Here is a 10,346-nt window from a genome sequence, read left to right as displayed (position 1 = left end):
TTCCTTGAAAAGTTGGAATTAGAAATACCATTTTGACCATTTTTTTCTTTCTTTTTCTAAAACAGAAATAAAGACGAATGCCATAAAAAAAAAAAAGAAAAAGAAAAAGTCTCACTTTTTGTCACATATCCTTCACAATTGTACATCAGGTTAGGCTATGATCTTCTAATCCTCGGTTCTTGGAAATGGAAGAAACAATCCTGAAAACATGCCTCTATAACACCATACTGACATATTTCACATGACTTGGGGAGGATGGTCTTCATCCAGAACAAAAACAGTTCCATTTCCATTCTTGGTCTCAGATTTCTACAGTAAGGAATTTTGTCCATATACTCTTCTACTTTTGGGAGCATTCTGCTTGATTGTGTTTTTGTTTGTTAGGTTTCATGATTACTTGGGAAAGAGTACCTGTGGTAGTTAAGGTCGTGTGTCAACCTGGCTGTGCGTGGTTTTGAGTGGCTGGGTAGCTGGATGTAGTATTCCCCATGATGAGACTGGTAATCAACTCCATGGAGGAGTATAATGTGACAGCTGCATAGCTGCTTTAGTGATGTGGTCTACTTCCTGCATATAAAGAGAATCCTTGGGAATGGTCTCTTATCTTTTTGGTACTCTTGAACCCTGCATGTTCCCAAGTCTTCATTCAGTAGCCTGCCATGCTCTGCTAATCTTGGGATTTTCAGTGGACTTGACTTAATGGCCTACCATGTGGTTTGGAATACCAGGATTGTGCCTTGTTACTTGTCAGCCTTGGGTTTGTCAGCCTCAGTAGCCAGCAGCTGTCTTAGTAAAGAAAAGCCTCTAGCTTCAGTAGGCCAGGAGTAGGAGGCTGAGCTGAAGCCCAAGTTCAAGGGGCTTTCATCCAGCCACTAGAGCCTGGCACTTTGAACTCAGACTTAAAGCCTCCAACCCATAAGAGAATAAACTCCTGTTTGTTCAAACCATCCCATTTGTGGTATATTCCTGTCAGAGCAGCACTAGGTAACCAAAACATTACCCCTCTACACTTCTCTTTGATCAGAAAGAGAAAGGTTAATTAACCGTTAAAGCAATATTTATGACTCTCCCATCACAGAATGGCTTTTTCCTTTCCCTCCACCCCCATTAAGAGAAGTACACCAAACTGATTTAAGAATCTTTTTCAACTAAGGAAAATTATGCATAAACAAAATGAGGATTTTTTTTTAAGTAAACTGAACAGAAATACTGCAACTGTGAAAGGAGCAATAACTGAGAGAGAAATACAATGAAAGTATTTAACAACAGATTTAATTATGTCAAAAAAAGAATCAGTGACTTAGAGCTTCAGATAGTCAAAATTACAGAGAATGAAGAGCAACAATAATGGGGGTTCAAGACTGCTGAACACAGTCTAATGGAATCAAGGGACAACATCAAGAGACCTCATATACACATCATATGAATTCCAGAAGGAGATGAAACAGAATATTTGACGTAACAATGATAGCTTGTCCCTAATGTGACAAAGGACTTGGATCTGTGGATCAAAGAAGCTCAAAGAACTCCAAGCAGGATAGACATAGAGATGTACACAAAGACACATTATCTGAGAAAATGCTGAAAGCAGCTAAAGGAAGGCAAACCATCACACTTGATGATCACCAATAAGATTAAATGCTGATTTCTCCCCAGAAACATTGGAGTCCAGAAGGCAATGGAACATTTTTTAAATACTGAGAGAAATGGGGTGGGGGAGCTCAACCAAGCATGTTATTCCCTGAAAAATTGTCCTTCCAGAATGAGGGTGAAATTTAAATATTCCCAGACAAACAGAAGCTGAGAGAGTTCATATCAACAAGAATGACCTACAAAAAATAATGAGAGTCCTGCAGATGGAAGAGAAAAGATGCTAGAAAGTAATTCAAAGCCATACGTAAAAAAAAGTTCTCTAGTCAAGGTAATTTCATGAGTCATGGGCAGCCAGCCTGTCTTGCTCTCCTGACCTTCCCTCTTCAGTCCATGCCCACAGCTTTGTTGACTTCTCCCCCTTCCTTCCCAGCCATGCTCCTTGCTCACCACACCCTCCCAGCGCTACAGGCCCAGCCTCTTTCCTTGGTCACCAAGTCTGTGCACTAGGCTGCCCCTGACCTATTCAGGCTGCCAAGTGTGTCATCAAGTAATTATGATTCAGAAGGAAGGGAAAAAAAAAGGGAACTTTATTGGTCAGTATTTGACCACTCCCTTCTGTAAAGTGACTGGTAACAACAGCACTTTACATTTTATAGATGCAACTGGTACGTGATCTGAAGGTTAAACAGAAAAAAACTCTGAGAGAACTGAAAAGTAGTCCCGTATGTACTGTAGAGGAGCCCTTGGGGTGCAATGATTACAGCACTCAACTGCTAACTGAAAGGTCAGCAGTTGAAACGACAGCTGCTCCATGGGAGAAAGATGTGGCAGTTGGCTTCTGTAAAGATTTACAGCCTTGGAAACCCTACGGGGCAGTTGTACTCTGTCCTGTAAGGTCGCTGTAAGTCAGAATTGACTCAAAAGTGGATAGCAGCAGAAGTATGAGGATTATTAATAAGGTGTTAATATTTTATAATTCTAATTGTTTACCCTTCCAGATTTTTAATGACAATTGTATAGAAAGCAAGGCTAGAATTACATTATGAGGCACAAGAAATATAAAGATGTAATTGGCTATAACAACAAAAAATTGGGGCAGAGAGAATGGTATAGGTATGGAATTTCTTGCATGTTACTGAAGTTAAGTTGCTGTCAACCCACCCTGAAAAAAAAAAATCCATTGCTGTCAAGTCAGTTCCAATTCATGGTTGACTGTTACGGTTCTCTAGTGCTGCTCTAACAGAAAGTAACGCAAATGTATGGTTTTAACAAATAGAGATTTGGTCTCTTACAGTTTAGAAGGCTGGAAGTCTGAGTTCAGAGTGCCACCTCTAGGGGCTGGGTGAAGACCCCTTGACCTTGGGCTTTAGCTCTGCCTCTTGCCCCCTGCTCACTGAAGCTAGAAAAGCAGAAAACCAAACTCACTGGCATCAAGTGGATTCCAACTCATAACAACCCCTCCCTGGGTTTCCGAGGTGGTATCTCTATGGAAGTAGATTGCCCAGTCTTCCTTCTGAGTAGTGGCTGGTGGGTTTGAACTACCAGCCTTCTGGTTAGCAATCAAATGCCTTGGGCACTATGCCAGCAGAGCTCCCATTGAAGCTAGAGGCTTCTCTTAACTCAGCTGCTGAAGCTGACAAACCCAAGGTTGACATTTAAAATGGCATAGTCCCCAAATTATCAAGCAACGTGGTAGGCCACTAGTTCAAGTCCAAGATCAGCAGACAACATGACAGGCCGTTGAGATGAAGACTCAGGGAAATGCAGGGTCTAAGCATGTCAAAAGCTCCAGAGACCTTTCTCAAAGCTGCTGCTTACATACTGGAAACAGACCACATCCCTAAGACAGCTACTCAGCTGCTACAGTAGATTCCACCACGGAGCTGATTCTCAGTCTCATCATGGGGAACCACATCCAGCTGCCCAGCCAAGTTGACACACTACCACAACAGTGACTCTATAGGACAGCAGAACTGCCCCATACATTTTCTGAGGCCGTAAATCTTTACAGAAGTAGGCTGCCACCTTTCTCCTGTGAGCAATTGGTGGGTTTAAACTACCCACCTTTCAGCAGCTTAGTACTTTAACCACTGTGCCCCCAGGACTCCAACCAACTCACTCTGAACCAAACCAAACTCACTGCCAGTGTGTTGGATCCAACTCATAGCAACCCCTCCTTGGGTTTCCGAGGCAGTATCACTACAGAAGTAGATTGCCCAACCTTCCTTCCAAGGAGTCCAACTCACTCTAGGATGTTATAAATGGAATATGACAAATTAATATTGCATGGTAAACACTAAGAAAATATCTTGAAAATATACACAAATATGTAAAAATTAAGTGGGGAACCAAAAATAAACCAATAAAAGATAAAAGCTGGCAATATTAAAGGAAAAAAGACAAAGAAGGCTAAGGCACAACTAAGTAGCAGAAGTAAATACTTCTCAGTAATCAGTGACTGAAAGGCAGAGGGACAGTAGATTTAAAAAATGATTTAACTATATACTGTTTACAAAAGAACAAGAAACAAGGACACAAGTAAATTGAAAGGATGGGGAAAATGTTCCATACAAACAATATACAAAAGAGAGCTGGGGTGTCAATAGCAAAGTAGAGTTTAGGATAAAATCTGTTTTAAGAGATAAAGATGGTCATTACATTGTAATTGAAGGGTCTATTCCTCAAGTAGCTTTAAAAATCATATATATGCATCCAACATGACAGCATGTAAATATACAAAGCAAACTGATAGAATTGAAAGAAGAAATAGCAATAGAATAATAGTTGATGACTTCAATACACCACTTTCACTGTTGGGCAGACATCTAGAAAGAAGATGAACAAAAAAAGAGGACTTTAATGACACTATAAACCAACTAGAGTTAACATATTTAGAACATCCAACTGAACAGCACAATATACGTTCTACTCCAGTGCATATGGACTCTTCTCCAGGATAGACCACATATTATGTCACAAAGCAACTCTTGATAAATTGTAAAAGATTAAAATCATACACTGTTTTCTCTGCCAACAGTGGAGTGAAATTTGAAAGCAATAATAGAAAACGAATGGAAAACACAGAAACTTATGGAAAATAAACAGCATTGTTAAGCTACCAATGGATCAAAGAAGAAATCTAAAGAGAAATCACAAATTTCTCAGAGTCAAGCGAAAATGTAAGCACAACATAAGAAAACTTATTGGATGCAGTGAAAGGAGTACTATGTAAACTTATAGTAATAAATGCCTATTGATAAAAGAAGAAAGATCTGAATAAACAGAATAATTCTATAACTTGAGGAATAGAAAGAGAAGAGCGAAGTACCAGAAGAAAGGAAATGACAAAGATCAGAGGCAGAAATAAATAAAATAAAAAACAAAAGAAACAATCAACAAAACTGGTATGTAGTTTGTTGAAAAGATGGATAAAATTTAAAAACCTTTTCCTAGACTGACAGATAAAAGATGCAAACAATCAAAATAAGAAATTAGAAAATAGATATTAAACTGACCCAAAAGAAATAAGGGAGTTATGACAGAGTATTATAAACAACTGTATGGCAACCAACTAGCTAACATGGGGAAATTCCTAGATGCCTGAAACCTACTCAAATTGACCCAAGAGGAAATAAAAAATTTCCACAGATGCATAACTAGTGAAGAGATCAAGTCTGTGATCAAAAACCACCCCCACAATTAAGTCCTGGATCAGATGGCTTCACTGGGGAACTCTACCAAACATTTAGGGAAGAATTTACACCAATCCTGTTTAAACTCTTCCAAAACTTAGAGAAGGAAGCAATTCTCTGTAATGCATTCTATGAGGCAAACATAACCCTGAAGACAAAGACAAGAAAACAAAAGTATAGACCAACATCCCTTATAAATACAGGTGCAAAAATCTTCAACATATTGTTGTTGTTGTTGTTAGGTGCTGTCAAGTCGGCTCTGACTCACAATGACCCCGTGTACAACAGAACAAAACATTGCCCAGTCCTGCGCCAGCCTCATAATCCTTGCCATACCTGAGTGCATCGTTGCTGCTACTATGTCAATCCATCTCATTGAGGGCCTTCCCCTTTCTCACTTACCCTCCACTTTAACAAGCATGATATCCTTCTCTGGGGAATGGTCTTTTCTGAGAACATGACCAAACTAGGCTAAATGAACTCGGGCCATTCTCACTTCCAAGGAGCATTTGGCTATACTTCTTCCAAGGCAGATTTGTTCATTCTTTAGGCAGTCCATGGTGTTTTCAGTATTCTTCACCAGCACCACAATTCAAAAGCATTAACTCTTCTTTGGTCTTCCTTATTCATTGTGCAGCTTTCACATGCATATGAGGTGATTGAAAATACCATGGCTTGGGTTAGGCACACCTTATTCTTCAAAGAAACGTCCTTGCTCTTCAGCACTTTAAAGAGGTCTTTTGCAGATTTGTCCAGTGCAATATGTCTTCTGATTTCTTGACTGCTGCTTCTACTAGTGTTGATTGTGGAACTAAGTAATATGAAATCTTTGACAACTTCAATCTTTTCTCCATTTGTCAAGCTGCTGCTTATTGGTCTAGTTGTGAGGATTTTCATTTTCTTTCTATTGAGGTGTAATCCACACTGCAGATTGTACTCTTTAATATTCTTCAATAAGAGCTTCAAGTCTTCTTCACTTTCAGCAAGCAAGGTTGTGTCTGCATAGGACAAGTTGTTCACAAATCTGCCTTCAATTCTGGTGCTGCATTATTCTTCATATAGTCCAGCTTCTCAGATTATTTGCTCTGATACAATTTGTATAAGTATACAGATTGAAGTATGGTAGAAGGATACAATCCTGATGCGCACCCTTCCTGATTTTAAACTATGCAGTATCCCCTTGTTCTGTGTGAACGACAGCCTCCTGGTCTATGTACAGGTTCCTCATGAGCACAATTAAATGTTGTGGAATTTTCATTCTTCTCAATGTTATCCATAATTTGCTATGATCCACAAGGTTGAATGTTTTTGCATAGTCAGTAAAACACAAGTAAACATCTTTCTGGTATTCTTTGCTTTCAGCCAAGAGCCATCTGACATCAGCAGTAACATCCCTTGCTCCACATCCTCTTCTGAATCCAGCTTGCATTTGTAGCAGTCCCCTGTTGATATATTGCTGCAACCATTTTTGAATTATCTTCAGCAAAATTTTACTTGCATGTGATATTAATGATATTGTTTGATAATTTCCACACTCTGTGGGATCACCTTTCTTTGGACTGGGTACAAATATGGATCTCTTCCAGTCAGTTGGCCAGGTGACTGTCTTCCAAATTTCTTGGCATAGCTGAGTGAGTGCCTCCAGTGCAGCATGTGATTGTTGAAAAATCTCAGTAGGTAGTTCATCAATTTCTGGAGCCTTGTTTGTGTGTGTGGGTGTGTTTGTTTTGTTTTGTTTTGTTTTTTTGCCAGTTCCTTCAGTGCAGCTTCAACCTCTTCCTTCAATACCATTGGCTTTTGATCACCTCCAGAAAACAAAATACTAGCAAACAGAATCCAAAAGCATATTCAAAGAGTTATGCACCATGATCAAGTGGGGTTTATTCCAGAAATGCAAAGATGTTTTAACAACAGAAAATCAATCATCATAATACACCACATCAATAGAACAAAGGGAAAGAGTAATGTACAATCGTGTATGGGTGCAGAAAAGTATTTGCTAAAATCCAACATCCTTTTTTTTTTTTTTTTAATTTCATTGTGATTTGGGTGAAAGATTACAGAGCAAATTCATCTTCCATACAGCAGTTCACATACACTTTGTCCCACGACATTGACTAATCTCCCACAGTGGAACAGCTCTTCTCCCACTTCCTCCCCATAGCCACCTCTTTCCTGTGCTCTTCCCTCCCATGCACTCTTGTCCCCTGAGCTGTCTTCCTGTGCATATACAGCCCTTCTGTTCTCCCATGGTTGATCTTTGCAAGGAGTGTATCTACCTAATATAAATGTTCAGTTCATATGTTTATCTTTTCTTTGGCTGGAAGCCACAGGAGTGGGTTCAATTCCAGACCTGAAAGATAGCTAGCGGCCGTAGTCTCAGGGGTTTCACCAGGCTCTTATCAGACCAGCAAACCTGGTCTCTTTTTTTTTCCCCAAAATGATTTTAAGTTTTGTTCCACATTGTTCTTCCATTCTAACCAGGATCTCTTACATAGATCCCCATCTGAGTGGTTGACGGTGGTAGCTGGCACCATCTAGTTCTTCTGGTCTCATAGTCAAGTAGGCTGAGGAGCACATGGTGTAGTACCAGTCCCTTGGATGCATTGTTTCTATGTGTCTTTGGTTTTCTTCATTCTTCTTTGCTTTGGATGAAGAGCATTGTCACATCTACATGGCTGCTTTCAGGCTCTTAAGATCCCAGTAACTACTCGCCAGATTAGGATGTGGAACAATGTTTTTGTGTAGTATGTTATGGAGTTGTAAAATCCAACATCCTTTCTTGATGAAAACCCTGAAGATGACTGGAATAGAAAGGAAGTTGCTCAATATGATTAAGGGCATGTATGAAAAACCTACAGCTAACATTAGAAGTCCTAGTGAGAACAATAAGAAAAAGAAAAGGTGTCCACATTGGAAAAGAAGAAAATCATTTGCAGATGGCATCCTTTATTCAGAAAATCCCAAAGAATGCACAGGAAAGCTGCTAGAGTTACTAGAGAAACTTAGAAAAGTTGCAGGGTACAGGCCAACAAAAATCAGTCAAGTTTATGTACACTAGCAGTGAAAAATCTGAAAGGGAAATTAGCATGATTACATTTACAACAGCATCTAAGAGGAATAAATTTAACCAGGGATGTGAAAGAATACAATGAAAGTGTACAATGAAAATTATAGAACACTGCTGAAAGAGATTAATGAAGACTTAAATAAATATAAAGATGTTCTTTGTTGATGGATTGGAAGACTTAATATTGTTGATGTCAATACTAACCAAAGCAATCTATAGAGTCAATGCAATCCCAATTAAAATTGCAATAACACTCTTTACAGAAACAGAAAAACAACTTCTCAATTTAATATGTAATGATACAGGGCTCACTATAGCTAATACAATGTTGAAGGTGAAGAGCAAAGTAGGAGGACTTACACTTCCTGAATTCATAACTTATACAGCTAGGACTTCTGCTAAGGTGGCAGAATAGGCAGACAAGCTACACAGACCATCTTCAACAAAGAAAAGAGCAACCAATTGACAGAGATACAGAAGATAATCCTGGAGGCCTGAGCTTTGAAGAAAGTATACAGAAGTAGATTAGACACCAACTAGTGGAAGAACCTGAATGAAAATGGCAAGTATGGAGACGGACAGAACTTCAGACTGTCACCTACTCTGACTGACCAACAATATGACTATATCCCAGTGGTGTTGGGACGTAAGAATTGACCTAAAGATCAGTCCTGGTCACCAAGGGTTTCAGGGACAACTGGGCTGATGGCCAATGACTAGGAAGGGAAACAGCAAAGAGGGAGACAACCTGAGCTGTAGACTTTCAGCTGTCTGGAGGGTGCAGCCAATTTTTTTACTAGCGGTGACCATTTTGGTTATTTAAAGTGATCCAGGGTGCAGCCATTTTGCATGTTTGCAAGAGGCAGCCATTTTGGATATTTAAAGTGGAGCATTCTCATTCAGTTTTCAGGGACCTAAGAATAATCTCCACTTGCCAAGGACAGCAGGGACATATGAGAGGCTGACAACGGGTTAGGAGACAGGTGGTAAGTATATAAGTGCTATCAACTAGCGAATAGTGAAGCACAGTACCCTGCTTACTTAGATAACATTAAAAAAAAAAAAAAAAAAAAAAACCATCTTGGGCAAATCACTCCAACATACAATCGCCAATTGAACATAAAGACAAAAATGTAACAATGTGTCAGAAACAATAGAGCATTACAGTCCACACAAAGAAGCAAGATAAAGCAGGAGAAACATGGGACCAGGATACAGACCCATAACACATCCCTGAGGAAGAAGAAGCATTGGAACTCCCTGATAAGGAATTAAAAGAATGATATTTGGGTACCTTCAACAGATAGAGAGACAGATCAAGGAAAACACTGGAAAAATTGAGGAAAAAAGAGAGAAAACCTAGAAAAACTTCAATAGACAATACAACAACACAATGACAAAATAAATGAAAAATTAGAAATGATACAAAATCTACAGATAGAAATCCAGAAGATTAATACTAAATTTTCAGAAATAGATTACACATTGAATGAGAAAGTATTTTGAATCAATGGAAGACAGGATCAGTGAGACTGAAGACAAATATCTCAATATTTCTTTGGAAAGGGTCAATCAGAAAAAAAGATCAAAACAAAATGAAGAAACACTAAGGTTCATGTGGGCTACCATCAGCAGGAATAACCGATATGTAATCAGAATTCCAGAACAGGGAAAGAAAAATAAAACTATAGAGAAAATTGTTGAAGATTTGTTGGAAGAGAATATCCCTGGTATTATGAAAGATAGGAGCTTTGGTAGCATAGTGCCTAAGGCACTTGACTGCTGGTCAGAAGGCTGGTGGTTCAAACCCACCAAGCACTCCTCGGAAGGAAGTCATACTGCCTCGGAAACCCAAAGAGGGGTCACTATGAGTAGGATCTGACTTGATGGCACATAACAACAACAACAACATGATGAAAGATGAGAACATACCCATTCAAGTAGTCCAACAAACCATGAACAGATAGACCCCAAAAGAAAATCACCAAGAC

Source organism: Orycteropus afer, unplaced genomic scaffold (assembly GCF_000298275.1).
Source record: "Orycteropus afer afer isolate SDZICR_OR568_19922 unplaced genomic scaffold, OryAfe1.0 scaffold00420, whole genome shotgun sequence".
Lineage (NCBI taxonomy): Eukaryota > Metazoa > Chordata > Mammalia > Tubulidentata > Orycteropodidae > Orycteropus > Orycteropus afer.
Note: the sequence above shows the minus strand (reverse complement) of the source record.